The sequence below is a fragment of the Motacilla alba genome, chromosome 4 (genome assembly GCF_015832195.1).
Source record: "Motacilla alba alba isolate MOTALB_02 chromosome 4, Motacilla_alba_V1.0_pri, whole genome shotgun sequence".
NCBI lineage: Eukaryota > Metazoa > Chordata > Aves > Passeriformes > Motacillidae > Motacilla > Motacilla alba.
Window position 1 is genome coordinate 60,527,450 of NC_052019.1, and position 20,806 is coordinate 60,548,255.

The window sequence follows — 20,806 nt, forward strand, 5'->3', positions numbered from 1 at the left end:
GAATTAAATTCTCAAATGAAATAAATACCACATGGATCAGCTCACAGCTTAACAAAAGAACTTCCTTAAGTTCAGAGACAATGGTCTGACCCAGTGAAATTCTCCAAAGTAATCAGTCCTGCTCTGCACAGCAGGAGCAGATTTACCGGGAGGCTTCAGCTCTCTGTCCCTGCCTGGCAGAGCCACCAGCCTCAGCAAGCTGGGGAGATGCAGGGTTGTTATACTCCTGCACTGTGGCTCTGGCTATGCTGCAGCTTTGGTTTGGGAAACACCTACCAAAAGGTCATGGCAAAGTCATACTGTGGCATTTGCATGGGCCATCCTTTTTTTTGTAGTTGGCTTTTTCATTCCCTCCCTTTCCCCGCTACCTGTGACGTGATGCCAAAGCTGTGCAGTAGCAGTTTGTGAAGATTTTTTTTTGCCTTTTTTCCCTTCTGTACAGTCTTGCAAATAAACTTTTAACTCTTTGCTGACATTTTATAACATATACATCTTCCTCTCCAATGCACTTTATCTCTCTTGAAAAATGTGGGAGTCGGAGAACTACCATCTTAAAGGGATTTGCCTGAAATCATGAGACACATACTTTTTATTATTTTGTGTCATTTTTGCTTTGTTAAATACTGTAAATGCTAAAGAGCATAGACAGTGACTCAGCTGGGGGAAATACTGAAATGTTGAGGCTAATACTTGGAAGCATTAATCAGTAGTCCAACATGGCTATTTTTGTTATATAGAGGATTATAATGTAAATATGTGAGACTGTGTTACTACGTACTAGTAAAATATTGCAACTCTCAAAGCTGAGATGGTGAATTCCAAGGAATTTTATTGCAGTTTTTTTAATAAAACAAATCTGATTATTGTGTTGTATGTACTTTCTAACAGCCCGTGTAAACCTAGAATTTCCTGATGTGTGAAACTTGTGGGTTGTTTCTTCCTGAACTCAGCCACTGCACACTTCGGCATTCATAGGAGGTAGAAGGTACCAGTGGGAAGTGACCCAAGTGACAGCCTGGTCTTCGTGACACATCTCCAGCTCATTACTGCTCTGGTCCCCTCTGCCCTTCAGCTGCTTCTCGATAGAAAGCAGCAGCTGTGTGAGAGGTAAATGCTTCTGCTACCTCAAGGGAGAGCTGCAGCCTCAGCCCAGACACGGCACGATGTGTTAAAACAGCTTTAAAAGATGACTGCTTTAAAGGGTGCCATGCCTCAGTGGGAGTTGCCCCACTGTTGCGAGGGGTCATCCAGCTGCTCTTCCCTTGCCTTATCAGACATCATTATGCGTCCCTGGAAGCAGAAGGAGGAGAGCCCAGGGATTGTTTGTGTCATCCAGCATAGGTATGCTGCTTCCTAGTGGTTTGAGGCACAGTAAAAATCCTGCCTAAATGTAATTTAAGAGACTTACAGGAAAGTTTTCCAGTAGATACAAAAGAAGGCAGAGAGAAATCCGTGAAGGAGCCAACTCCTGGCTCAAGCTACAGCCCCGCCACGGGTCCCAGCCTGCCCCCATCCTAGCGCACCTTTTTTGCTTTCTGGCTGGTGCCGCCAGCACACAGAGCTCTCTTTTCCAGCCGCAGCGCCGCTTTCCAGGTGACAACATGCCAGATCGGCTGGAGCCCTGGAAGGCAGCAGCTGTGAGCCAGTTCACTCTCAGCTCCCCGGAGCCCGCTGCCTCCGTGCTCCTGTGCACCCACCCCCACCCTGTTCATCTTTGCTCTGTCCACGACAGAGGGGCGGCAGCTGGCTCGGAGCAGGAAAACCGCGTGCGATTTAACCTGGCTTTATCAGCAACGCCGGGAATTACTTTTCTCCTCTCAACTGCTGGCAGCAGCACAGCCTGAAGCTCCCATCCCACCAGCCCTGCTCCAAGGGCAGAAGCCCTCCACACCAAATCAAAACCCTGGGTTGCCTTCGGAAAGAGGATTTATGTCTTGCTAGCCAAGAAATCCTGTTTCGCTCTTCCCCGCGCATCTCCCTCCCTGCCAGCTGCTTTGTTCCCTGTCTGCATTTCCCGGCCGGGCCGTGGGGAGCGGGGCCTCGTTCCCTCGGCAGGCAGCTGTGCGCAGATGCTGCGTGAGCTGCACGCACCGCACAGCTGGCGGCAGCAGGGGCAGCGCGGGAGGGGCGCGCAGAGGCTTGGAGCTGGTGTTACATCACTCTCTGCTCTATATGGAATGAATTTCTGGTCAAAATATGGAAATAAAGCTGTGCTGCTCTATGCGCTGTTTCTTTGTGGGGGTTTTTTGTTTGTTTGTGGTTTTCTGGGGGTTTTTTTGTTTGTTTGTTTGAGTTTTTTGGGGTTTGGTTTGGTTTGGTTTGGTTTGGTTTGGTTTGGTTTGGTTTGGTTTGGTTTGGTTTTTTTGGTTGTTTTTTTTTTTTTCCAGAAGGAATAAGGTAAATTGCATTTGCTTCTCTGATTCAAGGAGGTGACACTCAGGTGCATCACAGTCAATGAAGAGGCTGTGAGAGTCTCTTAATACAAACCAAAGGGAATTTGTCCAGGTTTGCACTGCTCAGCAATATGTACAATGCAGGGTCCCATGATATCCAAATGATGCTAAGGAAGAAAATGCACTTTTAGAGTGCCCATAAAGGAGATGCATTCACCTGTGCTGGGTCTCAGGAAGCCACTCTGGAAAAAAACACTGAGAAGGCAATTCTCTAACACAGGGAGATCAGGTTTGGGGGGCATCCCTGAGGGAATAGGACTTCATGGCCCAAAATAAATCTAATGAGCCAGTGCATTTATCAGAATTCAGCTATAAGAAATCAGTGTGTAATAGGTGAGATCATAATTTTGCTAAATGCTCATTCCTCAGCTTCGATATCTGTGCAAACAAGTTGCTGGCAAGTCCTGGCAGCAGTGGAAGTGGGCAAAGTGTCACCACCCTCACATGCCTGGGCCACTCCCTGCTGCAGGCTGCTGCATGGCTCCTCTGGACATCCTCCTGGACGTCTGCATCCACAGCTTGACTTTACAGTCCATCCTCTCACCTAAGAGCAAAGGCAACCTTGCACAGGGAGGCCAGCAACTCCTGGTGACTGAAACCCAGGCAGATGTCCCTCCTCCTCCTCCAGCGAGGAAGCATGTCTGTCCTGGCAGAGGGACGTAGCAGCCATCTGGGAGTGGTAATGCCTTTAATGTGTTGGCAGAGCCCCAGCTTTCATCTGTTGGAACCCAGAGCTCAGATGAAGTTGTTCCTCTGTCCCTGCTTGAGGCAGCCATGCTGGCTCTAACCAGCAGCCCACTTTCACTCAACCAGGGCTGGGAGCAGACACCTAAGAAAAAGTAACACCAAGATAAGTCATCTCCCTTGATGCTGCACCTGGTTTTAAAAAGGCCTACTATATTATGAAATCAGAGAATTCTTCAGGTCCCAAAATTCCTCAAAGATCATCAAATTCAACTGCTAAAACAGGCATAAGTGCTGCCTGCAGGGGCTGAGCTCAGAGTCTTACTTTGTGGGATGCTGTTCCATGCCTTAGCATGTGTTCAGTTTTGGGCTCCTCACTACAGGAAAGACATAGAGGTGCTGGAGTGTGACTAGAGAAGGGCAACAAAGCTGGGGAAGGGTCTGGAACACAAGTCCTATGAGAAGCAGCTGGGGGGTTTTATCCTGGATAAAAGGAGGCCCAAGGAAGACCTTATCACACACTACAGCTCCCTGAAAGGAGGGTGTAGCCTGGTGGAATTTGATGTTTTCTCCCAGGTAATGAGTGACAGGACCTCAAGTTCCTTGAGGAAACCACCTCAAGTTGCAGCAGGGATTTAGACTGGATGTTAGGAGAAATTTCTTTGCTGAAGGGGTGGTCAGGCATTGGAATAGGCTGTCCAGGGAAGTGGTGGAATTATCATCCCTGGAAGGGTTCAAAAGGATGTAGATGTGGCACTCAAGGACACCTTTTAGCAGTGGGCTTTGCAGTGCTGATTAATGGTTAGACTTAATGATCTTAGAGATATTTTCCAGCCTTAACAATTCCCTAGCCCCATGATTCCATGTCCTTGCTGCCTTTCTCCAGAGCTCATTGCCCTTTCCTTAACTGCATGCCATGGAGTCCCAGACAGAGCACAATGTCAGGAAAGGAGGATGGAGACAAACGCAGTGGCAGTAACACAGCCAAGGTATTCCCCAGCATCACACTAGAAACATTCCCTACTCCCATGGGTTTGGGATGTTACTTGCATGCCCCAGCCCTGAGCATCAGCAGTGCCCCCCAACCTGGATATCCCGGGGCTCCTCCAGAGGTGCCCAGGGGTGCCAAGCCTCAGCTCCTGGCGGCAAACGAATGGAGGCCGCCGAAGGGAGGCGGGGTCGCAGCCTCAAGGATTAAGGAAGCAGTTCCAAAAATGAGCGGTAAGCGGTGCTTGTCGCTTCGTGGGGGCAGAGGAACGGGCAGAGGCAGTTGTCTGCATGCCACATCCCACATCCCGCACCCTGCATCCCGCGCCGCGTCTCTCCAGCAGGAGGCTCTCCCGCCTCGCGAATCCGTCGCCCAGCCTCGGGCGCCCTACCCGCGCCTGGCTTTATTTATTGAGCCAAATCAGTCACCATTTACCATGTTAAACAAGTGAAAAGTCCCACTGTGGAGGGTTTCCCTGCTCTCCCTGGAACGTTCCCCCCTTGCGCGCAGCCCAGGGAACTCCCTCCGTGTCTAGCGTACTGGAGGGGAAGCGCAGGAAGCCACCAAACCATCCCCTCCAGGTTCGGGCGTGAGTAGCTGCGTGTTCTGGAGCACAGCACCTACGATATGGGCTGCAGGTCACTTAATTAAAAAGATGCAATTAGCCCTTGTCAGCCCCTCGGTGAGATTCCCCGGGTCACCCAGGTTGTATCTGAAGGGAAGCCCAGGAAATCTGTGTCTCACCCAGCATCCCGCAGATTTGTTGGAGGAGAGCAGAAACTGCTACCCCGGGTCATAGCCAGGGAAAACGAAGCAAAACCCAGCCAAGATACCTGGTAACAGTGGCTTCAGCAGGAAAGGGACAAAAGTAGGACCGGAGACCAGCACTGCAGCCCCCACCACAGCCTGATCCCATGGGGGAAGGAAATGGCACGTTTCATCTACTGTTGACTAAAAGACCTTGTTAAAGGTCTGCTTGTGCATGCACTTAAACCATTTAAAAGCAGGCTATTTTTGCATGGTTTGGGCTATGGATCAGACTGTGCAGGAACAAGTCCAGACATTAATTGGCAAAGTCACCCTGCATTGGGAATTGCACTCAGATGGGAGTGGAATTTTGAGGCAGGTAAAATCCCAAATTAGAGCATGATGCCCATTGTAGCATACTGGATCCCACGTCCTATGTCAGCCCAACCATGAGAGGCCTCTGTCTGTACACAGACACATTTACTGGACACAATTCCACCAGATCTAATCCAGTGCCATTCATCAGCTCAGCCATCACCCCTCATCTCCAGGCTGGTTCATGTCCCCGAGGTGCAAGAGAGGCTGGCGGAACAACTTCTGGGTGTGAAATACTTCATCCCCCCCGCTCTGGGGTGCGTTTATTCACCGGCAGAGAGATGCTTGGCACCAGCTCCCCCCTCCTGCCAGCAGCGCTCCCTGGAGCAGGGGAGGTTATTCACACCCAGGCAGGCAGGAGACAAGTTTCGGTTTCAGCCTGGCTTGAGTGTGAGAGTCAGAAAACACCAAAGAGCAGGTGAGGAGAATTGCACAGAGGTGTATTGGCTACAGTGCTGCTTTGATGAGGGTGGTGGCTTAAAATGAATAGTCCTAAAGGGCAATAGAGCAGGGGATTTTCCTACGGAAAACTGACCTCGACTGACTTTCAGCTGCTTTTAAAAGGATTATTAGTGTTAAGGGAAAAAAAAAAAAAAGAAAAAACCAGCAACAACAACACTTCTCTCTTTGCTTTAGCAAAGTCTTCAATACAAGCAGCAGCCCAAATTGCCCAGATGCATGTCGGCAATGACCAGCTGGGACCGCTCCTGCTTGTGGGTGTGTGGGAGGGAGATGCCCTGCAGGCTGGAAGGTCCTGCCATTTGCAGTACCTCTGGGGGCTGGTTGTGAGATACAAAGCTGTGTTTCGTGTCAGGTACATACAGGCAGCGTGTGTGCTTGTGATTGTGATATGTGTGGAAACTGACCATGGGACAGTTAAAAGACAAATTCTAATAAATAACTGAGGGAGTAAAGCATGGAAGAAAGCCTTTGAACCTATCTTTTGTTTGCAATTAACCATTATAGCATCTGAGTTAAAGCTTTAAGGATGTTGCTATTTGACAGGAACTTTCTGCACGTAGCTAAGCATTGAACAGCTTTGCAATAATAACCTTTTGAAGTATAATTTTAGAATATTGCTTGTAGTAAGGAGCTTTGAAACGATAGCTTTAGAATATATGTAAACATGCTTATCTCAACACCTTAGCAAAACAATAAAAAGCAGCTTGAGAAAGGAAGATGAACATCAACTCAAGAATTCGACCAAGGGAAGCTGGACATCACTGTTATGACATTTATAGTCTTTGCAATTAAAAGGTGGGCTCACATCTGGAGTCTGGACCACACCAGCTGGGAGACTTCTTTCTTCTTTCAGAAGTCGGACCCCACCATCTGGGGATACTCCTTTCTGGGGTACATCCTGAGAAAAACTAACTCACAGTAGTGTATAGAATTGTGATGTGAATATTTGGAATAGAAACTGCTGAAAAAAGCTTATGTGCACCCCTATAAATACCTGTAAGCCACAACCATCATTGTGCAGCTGGAGGGAAAACTTCCCCCACTGTACCCAGCGCTGTTTTGCTCATACTTTACCATATTAATTAATAAATTGATTGCTGCTTGAATATTGGCCTAGTCAAGCTTCTTATTTATAACATGGTGATATGGACCATCTGAGCCTCTGAAAGGGGTGTACTGCTTGCTTGTTTACCTTTTGCTTGCTGTGCTTCAGCTTTGTTCACCTTATTTTTGATAGAAGAAAAAGACTCAGAGCAAAGCTGGGGCCCTGTTCTTCAGGATGTTAAGGACTTGCCTGTGCTTTGACTGGTAGGAAAAATGTATTTCTTCCCTGGAGCTGGTTGTCCCTTACTGGAGTAGTCTGCCCAGCTGGGATAGAGTCAATTTTATTCCAAGTACCTGGTAAATGCTGTGTTCTGGGTTTAATATGAGAATAACATTGGTAACATACTGATGTGATGGCTGCTCAGTTGTGCTTACCCTAAATAAAAGACTTTGCAGTATCCCATGCTCTGCCCATGAGGAGGTACACAGAAAGTTTGGAGGGAGTATGGCCAAGGGAGTTTGGAGGATAGTGGAGCCAAACTAGTCAAAAGGATTTTCCTTACTAAAGAAAATCATCCCAGTATATAAACTATGAGGAGTTAACCAAGAATGAGCCAACAACTCTTTGGGGATCGGATGAGTGTTGGTCAGTGGCTTGTGAGCAATTGTATCATGCGTCAGCTGTTTTTCTTAATTTTTAATGTATTTTCATTACTATTTTAATTAGTTTCAGTCATTAAACTGTTCTTATCTCAACCCACAAAGGTTTGGGGGAAGGGGGTCTTTTTTTTTTTTACTTTTTTTTTTCCTGATTCTGTTCCCCCACCCACTGGGAATGACAGAGAGTGAGCAAAGAGTTGTGTGATACTTAGTTGACAGGCGGGGCCAAATCCTGCCACCAGCTCATGGTCTAAAATGCTCCCTGAGTGCACCTGTGCATTGCTACACAGGACCCTTCACTTTCCTGGGGTTTGTTTTGCATTCCTTATTATTTAATAAAAGGCCATCTTTTTTTTTACACAAAATAACTTGGGATGGGGGATTCTCTTGAGTTTGGCTCCTTGTCAAGGTGAGGGTGGAGCACTACTCTGAGCTGGGGTCCTGCTTAGTATGGGCTTAGTTTGGGCAAATCGCTGATGGTGTCCAATGTACCAACCAAGGACATGGAAACAGGAATGGCTGGGGGCTGATGGTTATTTTCTGAGTGCTGTACATTTGTTTTGTTGGCCACCAAGCTCCATCAGTGGCAAAGCAGCTTCATTCTGACCATAAGAACTTAGCTCTCTCTCTCTATTGTAAATCAAGGGCGACTCCTCCAGCGAGGGGAGAGAAAATGACGCATCTGACTCCGTCATCAGAAGGCTAATGAAATACTTTATTACACTATATTATTCTAGACATCTAAAACTGAATCTGCCATGCACTCACTCCTGCTCACAACTGCACAGAACTGCACTTATCCTCTGATCCTTCCATGACTGCCCCGTGACTGTCAGCAGACAGTCCCAACACAGACACACTCTTGGCCCTGATAGGCCAAGGGAACAAAACATCCTCACTTTGGGTAAACAATCTCCACATTCCATTCTACTTTGGCACAACACAGGCACAGCAAGTGATAAGAATTGTGTTTTCTTTCTCTGATGTTCAGAGAATGTGAATCCCAGAAATATTCTTGGGAAAAATTGTGCCTTGCTTTTCTCCATGAGGACAAATGTGGCAACATCTCTCCTCTGCTAAAAATGATAATTGTGTGCAGCGGTGAGATCATGTCCCTTGAGATGAAACCTCACCAGCAAAGGAACAAGGCAAATCAATGGCACTGAGTCTCACTCCTCAGGCACTGGAGATATTGATCAGAGCAATTCCGAAATGCATTTGATCCTTTCAGGGATGTGAAGTCTGACTCCACACAAGTGACACATTAAATACAAACTACATGCAAAGCATAAATATGATTTTAACTTTCTAGCAGAAGAATTGTCAGCTCATTTTGGTTTGCCCTTGGTTTAATGCCAGAAACTTTCACAAATATGGCTATACTTGCTGGTGTTAGGAAACATCATCAGTCTTGTTTTTCTTCAAACTTGGATGGAAACAGAGATTGCTTCTGCCTTTTTGTTTGCAGTGCTTGCTGATAGCCAGAGAGCCAAAAGCTTTTCCTTTCTTTCTTTTTTTAATCGTTACTTTTAATACTTTGCTGTAAATGTTGTCACCCCTGGTGCTCCTTTCTCATTACATTTGTTACTCCTTTTTAGAGGACTAGGACCCTCTGACACTGAACAGGGGGTACAGAAGCTGCAGTGAGCTGCAGGACCTGATTGAGAGCTTGTATTAGTGTTTAAAGCTCAAATAGAGTCCATGCTTCCATTTTTACTTTTCAGAATGAGGTGACACTGCTGACCTCCTTAAAAAAAAGAAAAAAAAAAAAGAAAAAAGAAAGAAAAAAGAAAGAAAAAAAAAGAAAAAAATCTTTTGAAAGCAACATGTTAAAATACTTTTTTTTTTTTTTTTAATGAAGATTTCAGGGGTAAGCTGGCTGAAGGGAGGATTCAGTGTTGAGCATGGTGGGTGGGTGTGTTAAGGAAGAGATGTTTGAATGGGTTTTTTTGGGGCTTTTTAATGAAAACCATTGGAACTGTGAATTGATTGTCCTGGACTACAGCTATAAGCTGTGAGAGCACAAGCTGAGCAGGGCTGTGTGGGAGGTGCTGTTTGGGACTTTCTTGCTGGAGGGATGCTGGTGGCCAAAGAAGACCAGCAGCTCAGGCTGGGGCAGCATCTCAGCAGGACAGACCCCCCAGGACAGGTTATTTCAAGATCAGTGAAGGATGAGGAGCAGGAGCCAGATCTGTGAGCTGCCTGCAGGCCTGCTGGGTACCTTTGTTTCCCACATATGTATGATAGATGATGTCCTCTAAATTTCCATCCTTTCTCTGAGTTTTCAGCCTCCAGCCTCTTGGTCAGTCCCAGTTTGCTGTTCCAACCCCACAGGAATTATTCCTGACTCCCATTCAGAGAGGTCTCAATCTATTCCTTTATATTTCCTTTGTTGCTCTCTTCTGCAGAAGCCTTGATGCTCAGGAGTACTTTCCCTGCTTCCCTGCCTTTTCTCCATTACTGCTGTGTTTCCTTGTGTTTACCTGACTTTGGCTTTTCATGTGACAAATCATCACATGAGAACAGCTGCAAACAAGATGTGCTTTAAAGAATTGCCCCTTAAAAATAGCTGCAGTGATGCAGGATATTTAGAAAAACCTGATATCTGTATGATACCTGATACCTGACACGATGTAGTTCAGCTTGCAAAGCAGAAGCAAGGAGGAGGAAAGAAGAGGCAGGATGTGCATGTGGCAGTGAGATGAGGTTGTTGCAGGAGAACTGACTGGGGAGGGAGAAGAGGCTGCTGAGTTATATGTCAGGAGCAGTGGCTTGGAGAGTGGAAAGTGCAGGAAGGCCGGGCAATGATGGCTCAGCCTGCAGCAGCACATCTCATGTGCTCATCTCAACAAGTGTTTGGCTTTGTGTATGCAAGGAACTCCAGGGTGATTCTGGGTACATGTGTTCATGGAACAGGCATGAAAAGAAAACTGGGAAAGGAGCTTAGAAAATGTACAATAAATGGCTGTAGCTTTGTTGTGCCAGCGCTAGCAGTCCCAGGAAGTTGCCCAGCTTGTTCCTTGTGCTGCAGAGGAGTGGTGCCACTGGGCCCAGAGTTGGTGCTGCTGATGCAACCACTGAAGCTGGAAGAGAAGTGCCAACTCCTCCATGTAGATCCTGAGGCTATGTGGAAAAGTTCATCTTCCTTCTGCTGTCCTGGCACAAGAGAAAATTCCCCCCTGCCGCCACCATTCAGACCTACTGCTGCTGATGCACACATCTGAGAAACCAGATAAATATAAGCATCATCTAAACCAAGATAACAGGGAATGACAGGTACTGTATGGACCTCCCAGTGCCTTTTCCAATCGCTTTTTCTTTTGCAGGGAGCAGTCTCTTGAAAGCATTTTAATTAGTCCATGAAGGATAAGGGCAGGAGTCCTCTCTGCAGTGTCCCTGTGAGGTACCCTGGCCACGAGCTGGCAGCACATTTCTGGTCAAAGGCAGCCTTGCTGCTTTGCTGTATTTTGCAGAGCATTTTTTCTTCTCTCCTTTTAATGCAAGTTCTCAGCTGTTCAAATTCTGATCACACAGGAGGAGCTATTTTCTGCAGCAACAACCTTCTGTGCTGGCTGTGCTCAGGCAACTCTGGCCTGGTATTTGATTATCACCAAAATAAAAGGGTGAAGAAAAAGATGGTTTTCTAGGATGTATATGAATGAATTTGAAGTATGGTGGGGCTTTTTGATTGCAGATTTTTTTGCAATTCATCTTGGGGAGCTGCCTTGGGCAGAGGAGCCATGGCTGCCTTCAGAGCAGGCTCCTGGGATGGAGATGAAAATCACACTGGGCTTCATGTTAGCTGGTGTTCTGTGTCTGCTTTGAGCACTTCTAGTCAATATCCAATATCTCCTATAAGAAGCACCTAGAGAGTCATAAATACTGTAGGATACTAAGCACTTTCTACCCCCATTAAAGATGGATATGAAAATGGGTGTTTGTTTTGTAGAGAAAGCTTAAAGGATGTGTAAAATGCCATTGCAGAAAACAGTCATGTAGTTATTTACTTCTGCCTGAGATAAAGGCATGGAAGATGTGAGACTTAAAAGCAATGAAAGGAAATAACATAATGCAATATCCTATTGATCTGTGGGATTTTCTACTGCTTAAGATGATAGCGCCACAAGTAATGTTTGTAGTCATGCTAACTAGAATTAAAATAATAATAGGATGGAAACAAACCACGACAAAAACTCCTTAGGGCTTAAAGCTTTCTGCTTCTCACTTGTTGGCTGATGGGGTCCAGGGGTTTCTGCCATTCCTGTATATTACTGCAATGCCCAGTTATATGTGCTATGAGTATCTTCTGTCTCACTCTGGAGCCACTGGTAACTTTTCCCTGGACAGGCCGAGTGCCAGGTCCTTGGCTGACAGAAATCAATGTAGTGCTGCTGACTCTGGAAACCATCTGCCCCTGCCACGGGCTCAGCCAGCTCCCTCCCACCCCAGTGCCAGTAGAGAGCTCACATATGAAATAAAATCAGAACATATCTAGCTAAGAGGGAAAGAAATGAAGGAAAAGCCTGCTTCTGCTAGGGGGATAAACAGCCTGGCATCCCAAAGCAAGCCAGGGACTGAGGTGCCGAGACTTGGATAGCACAAGGTAGCAGAGAAGGGGTGGTGGAATCAGTGGCACCATGACAATAAGTACATTATTCTTTTTAATTATGGTGTATTACAGAGCTGTAGTGGAAAGCATTTTTTATAATTCCAAGCCCTAGTTAATACATGGCTATAATCAGTAGCCTAGCAAATCCAGGTCACACAGAATCCGTGTGAGATCTGAGGGATAGGACACAGCTCGACCTTTCCCTAAGCACCATTGCTGTGTGCACTAGAACAGCCTACTTTGAAGATTCTGCTAAAACAGCTTTTATTTCTTCCTTTTTCAGGGTAAAGAGAGGGTCAGGTTCTTCAAAAGTTGGGGAGTGGGCTCCTGGCCTCAACACCCTCACAGAGCTCCCAAGGTACCCGCATCCAGGCTGAGCATTGAGATGCCTTGCTGCTTGTTTGAACTAACATGTAACAATTTAGGTCATTCCTTTTCAGGATGCAGCAAAGTGTCCATTACACTTCAGACCAAACATATTTTCTGCTATTAGAAAGAAAAAAAAAATTTAAATAAAATACAGTGATTGGCAGAACCAGGGAATTTTTTCATGGGAAGGTTTGAATACTTTAACTTGCATTAAAGCTGATTGATGAGGACTCAGGTTGCATCATCCTTCATAAGAGCAACCTGGCTCACAGGAATAGCTTCTTCTCCAGTGATATGCTGCTTCAACAGGCAGGTCTTGCAGGTCACACAGGCATTTAAAAACAAGCCCCCAAAGTTACTCCATCAGCCCTCTGTGAAGTGACGCATAACAAACGCCTCACATAAGTGAGGCACACCACAAAAGACTAATGCCTTTCTTCCTGCATCCCCATTTTCTTCCCCCAACCCCAATATCCATCTGTACCCTTGGATCTTACCAAACAGTCATTAATCAGATCTGTGGGTCTTCTCTTCACAGCAACAAATGGTCAGGAGGCCAGGTGGGAGCTGAGACTTGTGCTACAGACTTTCACACAGGCAGGGAAACAGGCTTCAGTTAAATACTCATAGGACTGTCTGTGGAAAAAAAGCCTTAAAATATGTCTTCTGGGTTTTCAGCTGCACATCTAGGAGCAGGCATTCATAAGGCTCTGTGTTTTTATTTACCAGCCCAAAAATGCATTGGAAATATTCCTATCAGCGCCAGGTAAGACAATTTCCCTTTCAGTTCCTAATATCCCCTTATGTTGCCATAATATCTTGTTTTCCATGTTTACTTGCTTTTCTAAAGAAAGCCCAAAGGCAGGTGAACAAAATTCTTTGCCCATTTGAGTCCGTTTCCCTCTCAAGTGATGCTTCAGCACAGCTTTGAATGAGGCTCTGGTATCAGCCCACAGGGATTTCTGCCGGCTCCGGCTCCGTAGCGCAGCATCTGAGTCATACTCTAAAAATAGCCAGGAAAATGTCAGCCCAGCCAAAGTAATTGGCTGATTAACGAGGAAGTTTCACAATTCTAGGTATGTCCAGATATGCTCCTGATCTTAACTATGGAGCTGGGCTTTTTATAAATAAATAAATATATTATAAATTTTATAGGTAGCAAGTTAAAAAAAAAAACAAAACCAAAATGTTAGAGGTGATGCAGAAACAGATTTCTTTATCCTCCCCAGGAAAGTAAATAATTAGCAAAGGGCTAGAGGGACTCTCTGGCTGGAAATGCAGTGTGTCCCTTCTAGAAGAAGAATGAGAAATTATTCTGGACAGAAATTAAACCTGGACAGTTGTATCTAGAGAAATCTTTTGTTCTTGAGGGTAATGTGGTGTTGTGACTCTGATCTGTGTGGAAGTAGGAATGGTCTGGGGACAACCATAAGTCAGGGACATGGTGGAGGATCAGCCACGGTGCCTGTGCCCAGCTGTGGGAGCTTGTCAGGCAGAGGAGTGTGGAAAGTCGCTTGCCAGGAGGAGTTTCACTTGCCCAGAGGGACAGATCTGCTTTACCAGGACTGATGCAGTTAAAATCTCCCTCCAGTACCAGTTGTGCAGTGTCTTCCAACGCAAAGGACGAGCAGCTGATCTCTGAGCTGTGGTTAGGCAGGGGAGATGGGACAGAGGTGCTGATGAAGGCAGGGGAGAACACCCCAGTGCTAGAAACATCTGTCTGCTGCAGGTGCTGAGGCTGTACCTGAAAGAGCATCTGGCAACAGCACCATCAAGAACCTTGGAAAATAAATAAAATTAACCTTATATCTCTAAAAGCCGATGTGGTGCGAGAGCAGGTTGAACCACTGCAGCAGCAGCTTGTGGTGGCCACATGTCCCTTGGGACAGGCACACCAAATGGTTTGTGGTCCAAGGGTAGTAGAGGCAGATCTGAAATAGCTCATGTGGAGAAACAAGGGAATGGATTGACAGGCAGCAGATTGTGCACTAGTGCCTGACAGCTACTGCCAGATAATGCTTTGCTGGCAGAGTTACCTGTTCCCATTAATTAATTCTGGAAAAGTCTTTGCTCCTTGTTTCTGATTTCTTACATGGGACTCAGCCAAAGGCTGCTACCCATATGGGCAAGGGGAGAAGAAAAGGCATGCTCAGAAAAGGCAGTGTCCAAGCTGTTAAAAACATCAAGGACAAGGGTAGGCATGCCAACACCCTGTCCAGTAAATTGGTCTGCTTTGTGTGCCAGGCAAGGAGCATTGCTTTGCTGCAGCTTTGGCAGTCCCTTCACATCCCCTTGTGAGCTCCTCACCAATGCCCAGAATAGTGGGAGTCAGGACCAAAAGAACAGAATTATGGATGAGCATACTGCCCATGCACATAGTCCTTAAGTCATCCATTCAAGGAAATGAGCTTTTCTATACGTGTTCTCAGGTAGTGTGTATATTAAGCTGCATGAAAAGATGTCTTGCTAGGGCTAGTAGGTAATCAAAGTTGTCATTAATGACAACAAAGAGAGGGGGAAAGCTTTTAGCCTAATATTTCTGAGGTGCTCTCCTTGAAAAGAGGAAGGAAATGCGACTCTTTGACAGACCTCATCATGCTTGATGCAGCACAGCAGGATGCTCTCTGCAGGTACATCCTCCAAATAGCTTTTCCACCTCAAAAGTAATCACTTTCTCCCTGCACATCACAGCTCTGGTGGGCACATGAAGGTGAAATCACATGAAAAAACCAGCGCTGGGGTCCCCCTGTCAGAGGTCCTGATGCCTCCATGGCATGAATGTGCCTCTGCATCAAGTTGAGCAGATGGTCATGGAGATGCTGTGACATCCCTGGCATCATTCCCTGTGATCATCCGTTAAAGACTGGCCCGTGGTATTGCCTGAGTCAGTGAGGGAGAGGGCTGGGGGGCACCCATCAGAAAAGGGGTCACATTGACACAGAGTGGCGCTGCAGGGGGTGTCCTGACTGATGGCTGATGTCTCTGTAGAAACAGGTTCTCTGCCCCCACACAGGTTCTTGTTTTCCTCCTGAGCTCACTGCCTCACTTGTTTGAAATTTAAGGTCACTGACGCATGGAGGAGCTACCTTCTCTTCAGCTTGCTGAGCCTCACAGATGAGTAAGCACTCCCTCCAAGGCTGATACTCAGCTGCTGGGCATGTGTCTTGGTTTGAAAAGACAGGTGTCTGCTAAGGAAGGCAGGAGCCTTCCTTGAAATGGAAAATGTAAACCCCCTCCCTCCAAATTATTCTAATTTTGATATTTAGGGGCTCTCAGGCAAAGATGTGGGAATATGAATAACAGTTCTTTATTAGGAAAAATAAAAATAATAATGCAGTAATACAAAATAACACTGACAGAGTCAGAATACAACCTGACACGCTGTTCGTCAGGGTGTTGGTGGCAGTCCAATGGAATGGTGGCTGCAGCCCTCCTGGAGTGACAGATGTGGTTCTGTTGAAACAAATGATCCTGTAGAAGGGTGCAGTTTTCCTCTGAAGGTCCAGTGGTGGTATAGATGGGCCTGGTCTTCCTCTGGGAATCCAGTGGGAAAAGGCTGCCTGTGGTGTTCCAAATATCAGAGTATCTCCAGGTAGGAATGCTTGGCTCCTCCCCCTGGGTGGAGCATTTCACAATGGATGATGTAATTTGATCAGCCATGCAGTGACACCCATTAACAGAAGATATCTCCCTAGAGGGAGGATTGGTTGTGGAAGAGAAAAAGCAAACTGCCCCACCTGGTTTTAACAGGTGGTCATAGAATATACACCCCCATACCTTGCATTTGCAACCTAAGACAGCATGTAGAACAGTCAGGATGTGCAACATGCTCTCCTGGATCCCTCTTTTACCAGGCAAAGGTTTCCATTTCTTGCAGAGGAAGGATAACTGCTCTCCAAACGCATCTCCTTCACTTTGCAGTGAAAAAAGCTTTATGTGTCTCAGTGACAGAAGAGGGCACAGCTTGGTTGGCCCTGTCTTTGGGTATCCCTGGTTCACAGTGCCATAGAAAGCTGTATTTTCATGCAAAGTGGAGTGGCTCCCCTTTTCCACCTTCTACCCAGGCCTGGATGCTACTGGAGATTGAAGAGAGGTGAGAGAACAGCAATGTGCCTCACAAAGAGGATGCACAGGTGAGGATGGGTAGATTGCTTAAAGCACTCTGAAATTCAGATTCAAAGGAGCAAGGGCAAGGCTGTGCATCAAGCAGCACAGCAAAGCCCATGGAAGTGACCTGGCTGTTGTTTAAACTAATGTAATTGTTAAAAAGAGGTTTAAACAGGTTTAAACATTCAAAGGGATGAAGTGTTGCAATTTTTCTCTGATGCTGCTTACCACTGAAATATATGTTATGAGAAAGAAAATATTTCTGCCAGGTGACTTGTAAATAAATATTTTTTCACAACCTCTGAGCTTAAGTACAAGCATTTTTATAAACTGGTTAAATGCAAATTAACAATAATGTTTCCCTGATTTGTCAGTCCTTTCTCTTGCAATGAGGACAATGGAGGTGCAGCAGATAATGGGGAGTGCAGCAGTTTATCTGTGCTAGGAGAGGCCTCTTCCTTCTCAATAATCAAAGATTAATTTTTCATGCCATGTTGGTGTTGTAATATGCTCTCACCATCCATCAGTGTTCTCCTGCACAGTAGCCCCATCTGTCATCCCTCATAAATAAGTTTGAAAGATGTAATTTGTTGAGCAGGCAATGCAGCTTTATTGAATAAATATTTCAGGCCACAGACAATGGAGCAGAGTGAGGCATGAATGAAAATCTCCCTCATGAAAATATCCTACAGATATTTTATACTATTCTGGCCATTACCAGACCACCACCTTCATGTGAACATGTGGGTTAACACGTGGAAACAAAAATGTGGGCACCCCTGATTACAAAGGCCATTAGTAGAAAGGGAGACTGTCCATATTGGCATATGTGGACACAAAATACAACATTTCAAATACAGATTATGGTAGTCCAGAGACACATCTGAAATACTCCAGCCTAAATTTTATTTGCACCAGGTAGAAGCCAGTGCCTTCTTCCCCGTGGTGTCACTGTTTTCACTCCGGTCTGAGGTTTACTGATTGGTAATCAAAGGAAAATCCCCAAACCTTGAAATTATTCCTGCCCCCATGTTCATGGACTAAGATGCAGCTGATAAAGTATCATTTGAAAGTAGTTTTAATAACAATAATTTTTAATTTTGTCCTTCTTCAAAACACCGGTCTACACATGAAAATCAACTTAGGTCATGGGAGGTGTGGGTTTATACTACTGTATTTATATCTGAAGGATATAAATAATAATATACATAATATATAATCTTATTCTGAGAGGAAAAAAAGTAGTCACTTAATCCAGATCAATATAATTCACTGTCAGACCTAAGCTTGAAGAAGTTGAATTTGTTCTTAAATGTGTCTGAGGAGTTATTTTGGGATGATTACACAGGTTATCCATTACACTGGAGTTTCATTCTTTGAACAGATTACCAGATTCCACTGATTTTTTTTTTCCTGCCTGCCTTTTTTCTCCTCCTTCTCTAATTACTTTGATACTCTGCTGCTAAAAAGCAGGCAGGAAATGCTGAGAGATTGACCTACAGCTGGCAGCCAGCCTATGAAAACCTCACCAGCTCAGAAAAATGTTTCCTTAGCATTGTTTTTTTCTGCTTTCTGGAACTAGTACTGGCACTTTATTATCAAGATGATCAGAAGGTAAATGCCTCTTGTTATGAGTAGAAAAGTTGTCCATATTTTTGCTGCTGCTAAGTTGGAGTTTTAACTATTTGCTGTTAATAATTTCATGTTGTAATAACCTCTTGTTAATAGTTTTTCTTTAATTACCTGTTGTTGATGGTTAGAAATCTCTCTCCCATCAAGTATCCCCTCCTCCCCCCGCTGTTTCCTGGGAGATGGCACCTGGGACTGAAAAGGTGAAATAGGAACTGACATGCAAATGTGAGGAACCAGCATGCAAAGGTGTAAACACCATACCAAATCCAGCAAAAAAATCCTAAAACAACAAGCCAACATGGAATTAAGGGATCTAAGGGATGTCTAAAGGTGAGCAACTGAATCCAGTGTCTGTTAAGATCCTTTTTACCCCTCACCCTCATCTCAAAGGTATATGCATGACCCATCAGTTCTCCCCACCTGAGCTGGTTTCTATTCAATGAAGGCATAAAAAAAGGAGAAAATTCTCCTACCCTATTTATTTCACCTCTCTACAAATTGTCTACATTGGGGTTGTATTTAGTCAGTTTTTAACAGGAAATGTGGTGGAAGCAGGTGTGTAGCTCCTTTGCGCATTAACACCTGTGACTGGGCCTCCTGTTTTTTGTACATGTTAAATGTCATGGACTGAAAATGCCACCATCTCAATATCCTGATGATGCAGAGAAATGCTCTCTAGAGGTCCTTCTGCATTAGAAAGGCATTATTTCTTCATTTTGATCTAAGCAAGACACACTCTAAGTTTAAATGGAATTTACTTTGTTGATGGTCCTCTATTACAGATGATTACCGAGGGTGGCTCTGATTCAGAGATCCCTTCAGTGTTGTTCTCACCCCAGGTTATGTTTGATATCTGAAGGTGTCAGAAGGTTCCTTTATATTTCTGGGGACACTGAGGACTCTCACAGATTTGAACAGAAGGTATTTGCAGGCATAATCAGAGGGTGGGGTCTAAAGCTTAGAGCCAACTGTTGAAACTTGAAGATTTGACTCCAAGAGGCATTTTCAACTGCACGATCTTTTTTTATAGAAACAATCAAAGAATCACAGAATTGTTAGGTGTACTAGTTTCAAAGCAGATCAGTGGGAGAACTGCAATTTAATGGGAAAATTAAAATAAATGCAATAGTACATAAACACTGGCCTTAACTGATAGCGTCAGAATACGACCTGACACCCTGTTGGTCAGGGTGGTGGTAGCAATCCAATTAAATGGAGGCTACAGTCCTGTTGGAGTGATGGATGTGATTCTGTCAAAACAGTGATCCTGTGGAAAAGTCTGGTCTTTCTCAGGAGGTCCAATGGTAGGTACTGAGCTCTTGTCCTCTCCAGTGGGAATCCAGTCGGTAGTGCTGCCTGTGTTCCAAGTCTCAGATTATAGCCCGGAAGGAATGTTTGGTTTCTCCCCTTGGGTGGAGATTTCACACTGGGATGATGTAATTCTGAGTTGTGCCGGGAGACCTTGATGGTCCTGTAGCTAAGATAGCAACCAGAGGGAGTTACCATGGCTGACACATGGAGAAGATAAAGAACACTGTCCCTCTATCTCAGCAGTTTATGTAGATGGTGATAGAATACATACTTTTGGTTACATCTTACACTGTAACCTAGGACATTAGGGTTGGTAGGGACCTCTGGCCAACATGTAGTCCAATCCCTCTGCCAAGGCAGGGTCACCCACAGCAGGTTACACAGGAATGTGTCCAGTGGGCTTGGAAGGTCTCCAGAGAGGGAGATTCCACGACCTCCCTGGGCAGCCTGTTCCAACGTTCTGCCACCCCCATGTTGAGATGGAACTTGCTGTGTTTTTGTTTGTGGCCATTGCTTCTGGTCCCTTCACTGGACACCACTGAAGAGTCTGGCACCAACCACTTGGCACCTGCCTTTGAGATATTTATATACACCAGAAATCAATTAGAATGAGAAAAAAAAACACTATAAAAATGTAGATAGGCATGAAGGCCTGTGACTGCTCTGCTGAAACATGCAAGCAACAGGTGGGTCTTCTCTTACCCAAAATAATAGAATTGTGGAATGGTTTGTGTTGTAACAGACCTTAAGGATCACGTAGTTCTTATATTTGGGTTTGTGTTAGTGTGAGATTGCCTTCATCTCTACAGCAATTTCTTTCTGTATCAAGAGCTTCCTTCCTTCCCCCTCCTTGCTTTTTTTAGGAAAGAAAAAAAAATCAGTCTGATCCAGACACCCATGACTTTCCAATCTCTGAAAATCTCTGTGTCTCTTCTTGCCTTGAGAGTAATTCATCTTTTCAGAGCAAGCCACAAATTAAATAAGTCAGGAAGCTGTGCAGAGCATGAAAAGTATTTCTGGCTGCTTTTCTCCCAGATGTCAACAAATTGATTTCTGAGATTTTTCCATTGTGTGTGTGTGTGTGTGTGTGTGTGTGTGTGTGTGTGTGTATATATATACACACATGCATTTTGAAATATATTAGGGCTAGTGATTATTTTATGTTAAATTGAACCAATCTTTTCTGAAGTTGTTGTGCCAGATTACATTCAAAACTTTCCCACCTCAACTTTCTTGATTAACTGCCTTGCATTTCCACAACTTTTTTTCAAGGCTACAGAAATATCACTTCCATGCATAGATAGGCTGCCAGGAAAGCTGAATTCTGAGATAAAATAGCTATTTCTCCTAAATTACTTGTAAAAT